A 16,497-nucleotide genomic window follows, 5' to 3' on the forward strand; every position below is an offset into this window, starting at 1 on the left:
GAAATAAATTAAATTTAACATTTTTCCTTAACAAACCCCCATAATAAATGATTAAAAACCAGAAATTTATTAAAAATACCATTAATTCATCAAAAACCGCTTTAAATCCATCAAATAAATTAAATTTAACATTTTTCCTTAACAAAACACCCATAATATATGATTAAAAACCAGAAATTTCCTTAAAATTAATTAAAAATACCATTAATTCATCAAAAAAACCCCATAAAAACCGCTTTAAATCCATCAATTAAATTAAATTTAACATTTTTCCTTAACAACCCCCAATAATAAACGATTTAATACCATCAAATACATTAAATTTAATATTTTTCCTTAACAAACCCCCATAATAAATGATTTAAAACCAGAAATTTCCTTAAAAAGTATTAAAAAAAACCATAAATTCATGAAATTTATTAAAAATACCATTAATTCATCAAAAAACTGCTTTAAATCCATCAAATATAATAAATTTAACATTTTTCCTTAACAAACCCCCATAATAAATGATTAAAAACCAGAAATTTATTAAAAAATACCATTAATTCATCAAAAAACCGCTTTAAATCCATCAAATAAATTAAATTTAACATTTTTCCTTAACAAAACACCCATAATATATGATTAAAAACCAGAAATTTCCTTGAAATTTATTAAAAATACCATTAATTCATCAAAAAACCGCTTTAAATCCATCAAATAAATTAAATTTAACATTTTTCCTTAACAAAACACCCATAATATATGATTAAAAACCAGAAATTTCCTTGAAATTTATTAAAAATACCATTAATTCATCAAAAAACCCCATAAAAACCGCTTTAAATCCATCAATTAAATTAAATTTAACATATTTCCTTAACAAACCCCCATAATAAATGATTAAAAACCAGAAATTTCCTTAAAATTCATTAAAAATACCATTAATTCATTAAAAACCCCATAAAAACCGATTTATAACCATCAATTAAATTAAATTTAACAATTTTCTTAACAAACCCCCATAATAAATGATTAAAAACCAGAAATTTATTAAAAATACCATTAATTCATCAAAAAAACCGCTTTAAATCCATCAAATAAATTAAATTTAACATTTTTCCTTAACAAAACACCCAGAATATATGATTAAAAACCAGAAATTTCCTTAAAATTTATTAAAAATACCATTAATTCATCAAAAAACCCCATAAAAACCGCTTTAAATCCATCAATTAAATTAAATTTAACATATTTCCTTAACAAACCCCCATAATAAATGATTAAAAACCAGAAATTTCCTTAAAATTAATTAAAAATACCATTAATTCATCAAAAAACTGCTTTAAATCCATCAAATATAATAAATTTAACATTTTTCCTTAACAAACCCCCATAATAAATGATTAAAAACCAGAAATTTATTAAAAAATACCATTAATTCATCAAAAAACCGCTTTAAATCCATCAAATAAATTAAATTTAACATTTTTCCTTAACAAAACACCCATAATAAATGATTAAAAACCAGAAATTTCCTTAAAATTAATTAAAATTACCATTAATTCATTAAAAAACCCCATAAAAACCGATTTATAACCATCAATTAAATTAAATTTAACAATTTTCTTAACAAACCCTCATAATAAATGATTAAACACCATAAATTTCCTTAAAATTAATTAAAAATACCATTAATTCATCAAAAAACCCCATAAAAACCGCTTTAAATCCATCAAATAAATTATATTTAACATTTTTCCTTAACAAACCCCCATAATAAATGATTAAAAACCAGAAATTTATTAAAAATACCATTAATTCATCAAAAAACCGCTTTAAATCCATCAAATAAATTAAATTTAACATTTTTTCTTAACAAACCCCCATAATAAATGATTAAACACCATAAATTTCCTTAAAATTAATTAAAAAAACCATTAATTCGTCAAAAAACCCCATAATTATTGATTTAAATCTATGAAATAAATTAAATTTAACATTTTTCCTTAACAAACCCCCATAATAAATGATTAAAAACCAGAAATTTATTAAAAATACCATTAATTCATCAAAAAAACCGCTTTAAATCCATCAAATAAATTAAATTTAACATTTTTCCTTAACAAAACACCCATAATATATGATTAAAAACCAGAAATTTCCTTAAAATTTATTAAAAATACCTTTTATTCATCAAAAAACCCCATAAAAACCGCTTTAAATCCATCAATTAAATTAAATTTAACATATTTCCTTAACAAACCCCCATAATAAATGATTAAAAACCAGAAATTTCCTTAAAATTAATTAAAAATACCATTAATTCATCAAAAAACCCCATAAAAACCGCTTTAAATCCATCAATTAAATTAAATTTAACATTTTTCCTTAACAACCCCCAATAATAAACGATTTAATACCATCAAATACATTAAATTTAATATTTTTCCTTAACAAACCCCCATAATAAATGATTTAAAACCAGAAATTTCCTTAAAAAGTATTAAAAAAACCATAAATTCATGAAATTTATTAAAAATACCATTAATTCATCAAAAAACTGCTTTAAATCCATCAAATATAATAAATTTAACATTTTTCCTTAACAAACCCCCATAATAAATGATTAAAAACCAGAAATTTATTAAAAAATACCATTAATTCATCAAAAAACCGCTTTAAATCCATCAAATAAATTAAATTTAACATTTTTCCTTAACAAAACACCCATAATATATGATTAAAAACCAGAAATTTCCTTGAAATTTATTAAAAATACCATTAATTCATCAAAAAAACCCCATAAAAACCGCTTTAAATCCATCAATTAAATTAAATTTAACATATTTCCTTAACAAACCCCCATAATAAATGATTAAAAACCAGAAATTTCCTTAAAATTAATTAAAAATACCATTAATTCATCAAAAAACTGCTTTAAATCCATCAAATATAATAAATTTAACATTTTTCCTTAACAAACCCCCATAATAAATGATTAAAAAACCAGAAATTTATTAAAAAATACCATTAATTCATCAAAAAACCGCTTTAAATCCATCAAATAAATTAAATTTAACATTTTTCCTTAACAAAACACCCATAATATATGATTAAAAACCAGAAATTTCCTTGAAATTTATTAAAAATACCATTAATTCATCAAAAAACCCCATAAAAACCGCTTTAAATCCATCAATTAAATTAAATTTAACATATTTCCTTAACAAACCCCCATAATAAATGATTAAAAACCAGAAATTTCCTTAAAATTAATTAAAAATACCATTAATTCATCAAAAAAACCCCATAAAAACCGATTTAATACCATCAATTAAATTAAATTTAACAATTTTCTTAACAAACCCCCAAAATAAATGATTAAACACCATAAATTTCCTTAAAATTAATTAAAAATACCATTAATTCATCAAAAAACCCCATAAAAACCGCTTTAAAATCCATCAAATAAATTAAATTTAACATTTTTCCTTAACAAACCCCCATAATAAAAGATTAAAAACCAGAAATTTCCTTAAAATTTATTAAAAATACCATTAATTCATCAAAAAACCCCATAAAAACCGCTTTAAATCCATCAAATAAATTCAATTTAACATTTTTCCTTAACAAACCCCCATAATAAATGATTAAAAACCAGAAATTTATTAAAAATACCATTAATTCATCAAAAAACCGCTTTAAATCCATCAAATAAATTAAATTTAACATTTTTCCTTAACAAAACACCCATAATAAATGATTAAAAACCAGAAATTTCCTTAAAATTAAATAAAATTACCATTAATTCATTAAAAAACCCCATAAAAACCGATTTATAACCATCAATTAAATTAAATTTAACAATTTTCTTAACAAACCCCCATAATAAATGATTAAACACCATAAATTTCCTTAAAATTAATTAAAAATACCATTAATTCATCAAAAAACCCCATAAAAACCGCTTTAAATCCATCAAATAAATTATATTTAACATTTTTCCTTAACAAACCCCCATAATAAATGATTAAAAACCAGAAATTTATTAAAAATACCATTAATTCATCAAAAAACCGCTTTAAATCCATCAAATAAATTAAATTTAACATTTTTCCTTAACAAAACACCCATAATAAATGATTAAAAACCAGAAATTTATTAAAAATACCATTAATTCATCAAAAAAACCGCTTTAAATCCATCAAATAAATTAAATTTAACATTTTTTCTTAACAAACCCCCATAATAAATGATTAAACACCATAAATTTCCTTAAAATTAATTAAAAAAACCATTAATTCGTCAAAAAACCCCATAATTATTGATTTAAATCTATGAAATAAATTAAATTTAACATTTTTCCTTAACAAACCCCCATAATAAATGATTAAAAACCAGAAATTTATTAAAAATACCATTAATTCATCAAAAACCGCTTTAAATCCATCAAATAAATTAAATTTAACATTTTTCCTTAACAAAACACCCATAATATATGATTAAAAACCAGAAATTTCCTTAAAATTAATTAAAAATACCATTAATTCATCAAAAAAACCCCATAAAAAACCGCTTTAAATCCATCAATTAAATTAAATTTAACATTTTTCCTTAACAACCCCCAATAATAAACGATTTAATACCATCAAATACATTAAATTTAATATTTTTCCTTAACAAACCCCCATAATAAATGATTTAAAACCAGAAATTTCCTTAAAAAGTATTAAAAAAACCATAAATTCATGAAATTTATTAAAAATACCATTAATTCATCAAAAAACTGCTTTAAATCCATCAAATATAATAAATTTAACATTTTTCCTTAACAAACCCCCATAATAAATGATTAAAAACCAGAAATTTATTAAAAAATACCATTAATTCATCAAAAAACCGCTTTAAATCCATCAAATAAATTAAATTTAACATTTTTCCTTAACAAAACACCCATAATATATGATTAAAAACCAGAAATTTCCTTGAAATTTATTAAAAATACCATTAATTCATCAAAAAACCCCATAAAAACCGCTTTAAATCCATCAATTAAATTAAATTTAACATATTTCCTTAACAAACCCCCATAATAAATGATTAAAAACCAGAAATTTCCTTAAAATTAATTAAAAATACCATTAATTCATCAAAAAACCCCATAAAAACCGATTTAATACCATCAATTAAATTAAATTTAACAATTTTCTTAACAAACCCCCAAAATAAATGATTAAACACCATAAATTTCCTTAAAATTAATTAAAAATACCATTAATTCATCAAAAAACCCCATAAAAACCGCTTTAAATCCATCAAATAAATTAAATTTAACATTTTTCCTTAACAAACCCCCATAATAAAAGATTAAAAACCAGAAATTTCCTTAAAATTTATTAAAAATACCATTAATTCATCAAAAAAACCCCATAAAAACCGCTTTAAATCCATCAAATAAATTAAATTTAACATTTTTCCTTAACAAACCCCCATAATAAATGATTAAAAACCAGAAATTTATTAAAAATACCATTAATTCATCAAAAAACCGCTTTAAATCCATCAAATAAATTAAATTTAACATTTTTCCTTAACAAAACACCCATAATAAATGATTAAAAACCAGAAATTTATTAAAAATACCATTAATTCATCAAAAAACCGCTTTAAATCCATCAAATAAATTAAATTTAACATTTTTCCTTAACAACCCCCAATAATAAACGATTTAATACCATCAAATACATTAAATTTAATATTTTTCCTTAACAAACCCCCATAATAAATGATTTAAAACCAGAAATTTCCTTAAAAAGTATTAAAAAAACCATAAATTCATGAAATTTATTAAAAATACCATTAATTCATCAAAAAACTGCTTTAAATCCATCAAATATAATAAATTTAACATTTTTCCTTAACAAACCCCCATAATAAATGATTAAAAACCAGAAATTTATTAAAAAATACCATTAATTCATCAAAAAAACCGCTTTAAATCCATCAAATAAATTAAATTTAACATTTTTCCTTAACAAAACACCCATAATAAATGATTAAAAACCAGAAATTTATTAAAAATACCATTAATTCATCAAAAAACCGCTTTAAATCCATCAAATAAATTAAATTTAACATTTTTTCTTAACAAACCCCCATAATAAATGATTAAACACCATAAATTTCCTTAAAATTAATTAAAAAAACCATTAATTCGTCAAAAAAACCCCATAATTATTGATTTAAATCTATGAAATAAATTAAATTTAACATTTTTCCTTAACAAACCCCCATAATAAATGATTAAAAACCAGAAATTTATTAAAAATACCATTAATTCATCAAAAACCGCTTTAAATCCATCAAATAAATTAAATTTAACATTTTTCCTTAACAAAACACCCATAATATATGATTAAAAACCAGAAATTTCCTTAAAATTAATTAAAAATACCATTAATTCATCAAAAAACCCCATAAAAACCGCTTTAAATCCATCAATTAAATTAAATTTAACATTTTTCCTTAACAACCCCCAATAATAAACGATTTAATACCATCAAATACATTAAATTTAATATTTTTCCTTAACAAACCCCCATAATAAATGATTTAAAACCAGAAATTTCCTTAAAAAGTATTAAAAAAACCATAAATTCATGAAATTTATTAAAAATACCATTAATTCATCAAAAAACTGCTTTAAATCCATCAAATATAATAAATTTAACATTTTTCCTTAACAAACCCCCATAATAAATGATTAAAAACCAGAAATTTATTAAAAAATACCATTAATTCATCAAAAAACCGCTTTAAATCCATCAAATAAATTAAATTTAACATTTTTCCTTAACAAAACACCCATAATATATGATTAAAAACCAGAAATTTCCTTGAAATTTATTAAAAATACCATTAATTCATCAAAAAAACCGCTTTAAATCCATCAAATAAATTAAATTTAACATTTTTCCTTAACAAAACACCCATAATATATGATTAAAAACCAGAAATTTCCTTGAAATTTATTAAAAATACCATTAATTCATCAAAAAACCCCATAAAAACCGCTTTAAATCCATCAATTAAATTAAATTTAACATATTTCCTTAACAAACCCCCATAATAAATGATTAAAAACCAGAAATTTCCTTAAAATTCATTAAAAATACCATTAATTCATTAAAAAACCCCATAAAAACCGATTTATAACCATCAATTAAATTAAATTTAACAATTTTCTTAACAAACCCCCATAATAAATGATTAAACACCATAAATTTCCTTAAAATTAATTAAAAATACCATTAATTCATCAAAAAACCCCATAAAAACCGCTTTAAATCCATCAAATAAATTATATTTAACATTTTTCCTTAACAAACCCCCATAATAAATGATTAAAAACCAGAAATTTATTAAAAATACCATTAATTCATCAAAAAAACCGCTTTAAATCCATAAAATAAATTAAATTTAACATTTTTCCTTAACAAAACACCCATAATAAATGATTAAAAACCAGAAATTTATTAAAAATACCATTAATTCATCAAAAAACCGCTTTAAATCCATCAAATAAATTAAATTTAACATTTTTCCTTAACAAAACACCCAGAATATATGATTAAAAACCAGAAATTTCCTTAAAATTTATTAAAAATACCATTAATTCATCAAAAAACCCCATAAAAACCGCTTTAAATCCATCAATTAAATTAAATTTAACATATTTCCTTAACAAACCCCCATAATAAATGATTAAAAACCAGAAATTTCCTTAAAATTAATTAAAAATACCATTAATTCATCAAAAAACTGCTTTAAATCCATCAAATATAATAAATTTAACATTTTTCCTTAACAAACCCCCATAATAAATGATTAAAAACCAGAAATTTATTAAAAAATACCATTAATTCATCAAAAAACCGCTTTAAATCCATCAAATAAATTAAATTTAACATTTTTCCTTCACAAAACACCCATAATATATGATTAAAAACCAGAAATTTCCTTGAAATTTATTAAAAATACCATTAATTCATCAAAAAACCCCATAAAAACCGCTTTAAATCCATCAATTAAATTAAATTTAACATATTTCCTTAACAAACCCCCATAATAAATGATTAAAAACCAGAAATTTCCTTAAAATTAATTAAAAATACCATTAATTCATTAAAAAACCCCATAAAAAACCGATTTAAAACCATCAATTAAATTAAATTAAACAATTTTCTTAACAAACCCCCAAAATAAATGATTAAACACCATAAATTTCCTTAAAATTAATTAAAAATACCATTAATTCATCAAAAAACCCCATAAAAACCGCTTTAAATCCATCAAATAAATTATATTTAACATTTTTCCTTAACAATTCCCCATAATAAATGATTAAAAACCAGAAATTTATTAAAAATACCATTAATTCATCAAAAAACCGCTTTAAATCCATCAAATAAATTAAATTTAACATTTTTCCTTAACAAAACACCCATAATAAATGATTAAAAACCAGAAATTTATTAAAAATACCATTAATTCATCAAAAAACCGCTTTAAATCCATCAAATAAATTAAATTTAACATTTTTCCTTAACAAACCCCCATAATAAATGATTAAAAACCAGAAATTTCCTTGAAATTTATTAAAAATATTATTAATTCATCAAAAAACTGCTTTATATCCATCAATTAAATTAAATTTAACATTTTTCCTTAACAAACCCCCATAATAAAAGATTAAAAACCAGAAATTTCCTTAAAATTTATTAAAAATACCATTAATTCATCAAAAAACCCCATAAAAACCGCTTTAAATCCATCAAATAAATTAAATTTAACATTTTTCCTTAACAAACCCCCATAATAAATGATTAAAAACCAGAAATTTATTAAAAATACCATTAATTCATCAAAAAACCGCTTTAAATCCATCAAATAAATTAAATTTAACATTTTTCCTTAACAAAACACCCATAATAAATGATTAAAAACCAGAAATTTATTAAAAATACCATTAATTCATCAAAAAACCGCTTTAAATCCATCAAATAAATTAAATTTAACATTTTTCCTTAACAACCCCCAATAATAAACGATTTAATACCATCAAATACATTAAATTTAATATTTTTCCTTAACAAACCCCCATAATAAATGATTTAAAACCAGAAATTTCCTTAAAAAGTATTAAAAAAACCATAAATTCATGAAATTTATTAAAAATACCATTAATTCATCAAAAAACTGCTTTAAATCCATCAAATATAATAAATTTAACATTTTTCCTTAACAAACCCCCATAATAAATGATTAAAAACCAGAAATTTATTAAAAAATACCATTAATTCATCAAAAAACCGCTTTAAATCCATCAAATAAATTAAATTTAACATTTTTCCTTAACAAAACACCCATAATATATGATTAAAAACCAGAAATTTCCTTGAAATTTATTAAAAATACCATTAATTCATCAAAAAACCCCATAAAAACCGCTTTAAATCCATCAATTAAATTAAATTTAACATATTTCCTTAACAAACCCCCATAATAAATGATTAAAAACCAGAAATTTCCTTAAAATTAATTAAAAATACCATTAATTCATCAAAAAAACTGCTTTAAATCCATCAAATATAATAAATTTAACATTTTTCCTTAACAAACCCCCATAATAAATGATTAAAAACCAGAAATTTATTAAAAAATACCATTAATTCATCAAAAAACCGCTTTAAATCCATCAAATAAATTAAATTTAACATTTTTCCTTCACAAAACACCCATAATATATGATTAAAAACCAGAAATTTCCTTGAAATTTATTAAAAATACCATTAATTCATCAAAAAACCCCATAAAAACCGCTTTAAATCCATCAATTAAATTAAATTTAACATATTTCCTTAACAAACCCCCATAATAAATGATTAAAAACCAGAAATTTCCTTAAAATTAATTAAAAATACCATTAATTCATTAAAAAACCCCATAAAAACCGATTTAAAACCATCAATTAAATTAAATTAAACAATTTTCTTAACAAACCCCCAAAATAAATGATTAAACACCATAAATTTCCTTAAAATTAATTAAAAATACCATTAATTCATCAAAAAACCCCATAAAAACCGCTTTAAATCCATCAAATAAATTATATTTAACATTTTTCCTTAACAATTCCCCATAATAAATGATTAAAAACCAGAAATTTATTAAAAATACCATTAATTCATCAAAAAACCGCTTTAAATCCATCAAATAAATTAAATTTAACATTTTTCCTTAACAAAACACCCATAATAAATGATTAAAAACCAGAAATTTATTAAAAATACCATTAATTCATCAAAAAACCGCTTTAAATCCATCAAATAAATTAAATTTAACATTTTTCCTTAACAAACCCCCATAATAAATGATTAAAAACCAGAAATTTCCTTGAAATTTATTAAAAATATTATTAATTCATCAAAAAACTGCTTTATATCCATCAATTAAATTAAATTTAACATTTTTCCTTAACAAACCCCCATAATAAAAGATTAAAAACCAGAAATTTCCTTAAAATTTATTAAAAATACCATTAATTCATCAAAAAACCCCATAAAAACCGCTTTAAATCCATCAAATAAATTAAATTTAACATTTTTCCTTAACAAACCCCCATAATAAATGATTAAAAACCAGAAATTTATTAAAAATACCATTAATTCATCAAAAAACCGCTTTAAATCCATCAAATAAATTAAATTTAACATTTTTCCTTAACAAAACACCCATAATAAATGATTAAAAAACCAGAAATTTATTAAAAATACCATTAATTCATCAAAAAACCGCTTTAAATCCATCAAATAAATTAAATTTAACATTTTTCCTTAACAACCCCCAATAATAAACGATTTAATACCATCAAATACATTAAATTTAATATTTTTCCTTAACAAACCCCCATAATAAATGATTTAAAACCAGAAATTTCCTTAAAAAGTATTAAAAAAACCATAAATTCATGAAATTTATTAAAAATACCATTAATTCATCAAAAAACCGCTTTAAATCCATCAAATAAATTAAATTTAACATTTTTCCTTAACAAACCCCCATAATAAATGATTAAAAACCAGAAATTTCCTTGAAATTTATTAAAAATATTATTAATTCATCAAAAAACTGCTTTATATCCATCAATTAAATTAAATTTAACATTTTTCCTTAACAAACCCCCATAATAAAAGATTAAAAACCAGAAATTTCCTTAAAATTTATTAAAAATACCATTAATTCATCAAAAAAACCCCATAAAAACCGCTTTAAATCCATCAAATAAATTAAATTTAACATTTTTCCTTAACAAACCCCCATAATAAATGATTAAAAACCAGAAATTTATTAAAAATACCATTAATTCATCAAAAAAACCGCTTTAAATCCATCAAATAAATTAAATTTAACATTTTTCCTTAACAAAACACCCATAATAAATGATTAAAAACCAGAAATTTATTAAAAATACCATTAATTCATCAAAAAACCGCTTTAAATCCATCAAATAAATTAAATTTAACATTTTTCCTTAACAACCCCCAATAATAAACGATTTAATACCATCAAATACATTAAATTTAATATTTTTCCTTAACAAACCCCCATAATAAATGATTTAAAACCAGAAATTTCCTTAAAAAGTATTAAAAAAACCATAAATTCATGAAATTTATTAAAAATACCATTAATTCATCAAAAAACTGCTTTAAATCCATCAAATATAATAAATTTAACATTTTTCCTTAACAAACCCCCATAATAAATGATTAAAAACCAGAAATTTATTAAAAAATACCATTAATTCATCAAAAAACCGCTTTAAATCCATCAAATAAATTAAATTTAACATTTTTCCTTAACAAAACACCCATAATATATGATTAAAAACCAGAAATTTCCTTGAAATTTATTAAAAATACCATTAATTCATCAAAAAACCCCATAAAAACCGCTTTAAATCCATCAATTAAATTAAATTTAACATATTTCCTTAACAAACCCCCATAATAAATGATTAAAAACCAGAAATTTCCTTAAAATTAATTAAAAATACCATTAATTCATCAAAAAACTGCTTTAAATCCATCAAATATAATAAATTTAACATTTTTCCTTAACAAACCCCCATAATAAATGATTAAAAACCAGAAATTTATTAAAAAATACCATTAATTCATCAAAAAACCGCTTTAAATCCATCAAATAAATTAAATTTAACATTTTTCCTTCACAAAACACCCATAATATATGATTAAAAACCAGAAATTTCCTTGAAATTTATTAAAAATACCATTAATTCATCAAAAAACCCCATAAAAACCGCTTTAAATCCATCAATTAAATTAAATTTAACATATTTCCTTAACAAACCCCCATAATAAATGATTAAAAACCAGAAATTTCCTTAAAATTAATTAAAAATACCATTAATTCATTAAAAAACCCCATAAAAACCGATTTAAAACCATCAATTAAATTAAATTAAACAATTTTCTTAACAAACCCCCAAAATAAATGATTAAACACCATAAATTTCCTTAAAATTAATTAAAAATACCATTAATTCATCAAAAAACCCCATAAAAACCGCTTTAAATCCATCAAATAAATTATATTTAACATTTTTCCTTAACAATTCCCCATAATAAATGATTAAAAACCAGAAATTTATTAAAAATACCATTAATTCATCAAAAAACCGCTTTAAAATCCATCAAATAAATTAAATTTAACATTTTTCCTTAACAAAACACCCATAATAAATGATTAAAAACCAGAAATTTATTAAAAATACCATTAATTCATCAAAAAACCGCTTTAAATCCATCAAATAAATTAAATTTAACATTTTTCCTTAACAAACCCCCATAATAAATGATTAAAAACCAGAAATTTCCTTGAAATTTATTAAAAATATTATTAATTCATCAAAAAACTGCTTTATATCCATCAATTAAATTAAATTTAACATTTTTCCTTAACAAACCCCCATAATAAAAGATTAAAAACCAGAAATTTCCTTAAAATTTATTAAAAATACCATTAATTCATCAAAAAACCCCATAAAAACCGCTTTAAATCCATCAAATAAATTAAATTTAACATTTTTCCTTAACAAACCCCCATAATAAATGATTAAAAACCAGAAATTTATTAAAAATACCATTAATTCATCAAAAAAACCGCTTTAAAATCCATCAAATAAATTAAATTTAACATTTTTCCTTAACAAAACACCCATAATAAATGATTAAAAACCAGAAATTTATTAAAAATACCATTAATTCATCAAAAAACCGCTTTAAATCATCAAATAAATTAAATTTAACATTTTTCCTTAACAACCCCCAATAATAAACGATTTAATACCATCAAATACATTAAATTTAATATTTTTCCTTAACAAACCCCCATAATAAATGATTTAAAACCAGAAATTTCCTTAAAAAAGTATTAAAAAAACCATAAATTCATGAAATTTATTAAAAATACCATTAATTCATCAAAAAAACTGCTTTAAATCCATCAAATATAATAAATTTAACATTTTTCCTTAACAAACCCCCATAATAAATGATTAAAACCAGAAATTTATTAAAAAATACCATTAATTCATCAAAAAACCGCTTTAAATCCATCAAATAAATTAAATTTAACATTTTTCCTTAACAAAACACCCATAATATATGATAAAAACCAGAAATTTCCTTGAAATTTATTAAAAATACCATTAATTCATCAAAAAACCCCATAAAAACCGCTTTAAATCCATCAATTAAATTAAATTTAACATATTTCCTTAACAAACCCCCATAATAAATGATTAAAAAACCAGAAATTTCCTTAAAATTAATTAAAAATACCATTAATTCATCAAAAAACTGCTTTAAATCCATCAAATATAATAAATTTAACATTTTTCCTTAACAAACCCCCATAATAAATGATTAAAAACCAGAAATTTATTAATAAATACCATTAATTCATCAAAAAACCGCTTTAAATCCATCAAATAAATTAAATTTAACATTTTTCCTTAACAAAACACCCATAATATATGATTAAAAACCAGAAATTTCCTTGAAATTTATTAAAAATACCATTAATTCATCAAAAAACCCCATAAAAAACCGCTTTAAATCCATCAATTAAATTAAATTTAACATATTTCCTTAACAAACCCCCATAATAAATGATTAAAAACCAGAAATTTCCTTAAAATTAATTAAAAATACCATTAATTCATCAAAAAACCCCATAAAAACCGATTTAAAACCATCAATTAAATTAAATTTAACAATTTTCTTAACAAACCCCCAAAATAAATGATTAAAACACATAAATTTCCTTAAAATTAATTAAAAATACCATTAATTCATCAAAAAACCCCATAAAAACCGCTTTAAATCCATCAAATAAATTAAATTTAACATTTTTCCTTAACAAAACACCCATAATAAATGATTAAAAACCAGAAATTTATTAAAAATACCATTAATTCATCAAAAAACCGCTTTAAATCCATCAATTAAATTAAATTTAACATTTTTCCTTAACAAACCCCCCATAATAAATGATTAAAAACCAGAAATTTCCTTGAAATTTATTAAAAATATTATTAATTCATCAAAAAACTGCTTTATATCCATCAATTAAATTAAATTTAACATTTTTCCTTAACAAACCCCCATAATAAAAGATTAAAAACCAGAAATATCCTTAAAATTTATTAATAATACCATTAATTCATCAAAAAAACCCCATAAAAACCGCTTTAAATCCATCAAATAAATTAAATTTAACATTTTTCCTTAACAAACCCCCATAATAAATGATTAAAAACCAGAAATTATTAAAAATACCATTAATTCCATCAAAAAACCGCTTTAAATCCATCAAATAAATTAAATTTAACATTTTTCCTTAACAAAAACACCCATAATATATGATTAAAAACCAGAAATTTCCTTAAAAAGTATTAAAAAAAACATAAATTCATGAAATTTATTAAAAATACCATTAATTCATCAAAAAACTGCTTTAAATCCATCAAATATAATAAATTTAACATTTTTCCTTAACAAACCCCCATAATAAATGATTAAAAACCAGAAATTTATTAAAAAATACCATTAATTCATCAAAAAAACCGCTTTAAATCCATCAAATAAATTAATTTAACATTTTTCCTTAACAAAACACCCATAATATATGATTAAAAACCAGAAATTTCCTTGAAATTTATTAAAAATACCATTAATTCATCAAAAAACCCCATAAAACCGCTTTAAATCCATCAATTAAATTAAATTTAACATATTTCCTTAACAAACCCCCATAATAAATGATTAAAAACCAGAAATTTCCTTAAAATTAATTAAAAATACCATTAATTCATCAAAAAACTGCTTTAAATCCATCAAATATAATAAATTTAACATTTTTCCTTAACAAACCCCCATAATAAATGATTAAAAACCAGAAATTTATTAAAAAATACCATTAATTCATCAAAAAAACCGCTTTAAATCCATCAAATAAATTAAATTTAACATTTTTCCTTAACAAAACACCCATAATATATGATTAAAAACCAGAAATTTCCTTGAAATTTATTAAAAAATACCATTAATTCATCAATAAACCCCATAAAAACCGCTTTAAATCCATCAATTAAATTAAATTTAACATATTTCCTTAACAAACCCCCATAATAAATGATTAAAAACCAGAAATTTCCTTAAAAATTAATTAAAAATACCATTAATTCATCAAAAAACCCCATAAAAACCGATTTAAAAACCATCAATTAAATTAAATTTAACAATTTTCTTAACAAACCCCCAAAATAAATGATTAAACACCATAAATTTCCTTAAAATTAATTAAAAATACCATTAATTCATCAAAAAACCCCATAAAAACCGCTTTAAATCCATCAAATAAATTAAATTTAACATTTTCCTTAACAAAACACCCATAATAAATGATTAAAAACCAGAAATTTATTAAAAATACCATTAATTCATCAAAAAACCGCTTTAAATCCATCAAATAAATTAAATTTAACATTTTTCCTTAACAAACCCCCATAATAAATGATTAAAAACCAGAAATTTCCTTGAAATTTATTAAAAATATTATTAATTCATCAAAAAACTGCTTTATATCCATCAATTAAATTAAATTTAACATTTTTCCTTAACAAACCCCCATAATAAAAGATTAAAAACCAGAAATTTCCTTAAAATTTATTAAAAATACCATTAATTCATCAAAAAACCCCATAAAAACCGCTTTAAATCCATCAAATAAATTAAATTTAACATTTTTCCTTAACAAACCCCATAATAAATGATTAAAAACCAGAAATTTATTAAAAATACCATTAATTCATCAAAAAACCGCTTTAAATCCATCAAATAAATTAAATTTAACATTTTTCCA

Source organism: Rhopalosiphum padi, unplaced genomic scaffold (assembly GCF_020882245.1).
Source record: "Rhopalosiphum padi isolate XX-2018 unplaced genomic scaffold, ASM2088224v1 scaffold1, whole genome shotgun sequence".
NCBI classification, from domain to species: Eukaryota; Metazoa; Arthropoda; class Insecta; order Hemiptera; family Aphididae; genus Rhopalosiphum; species Rhopalosiphum padi.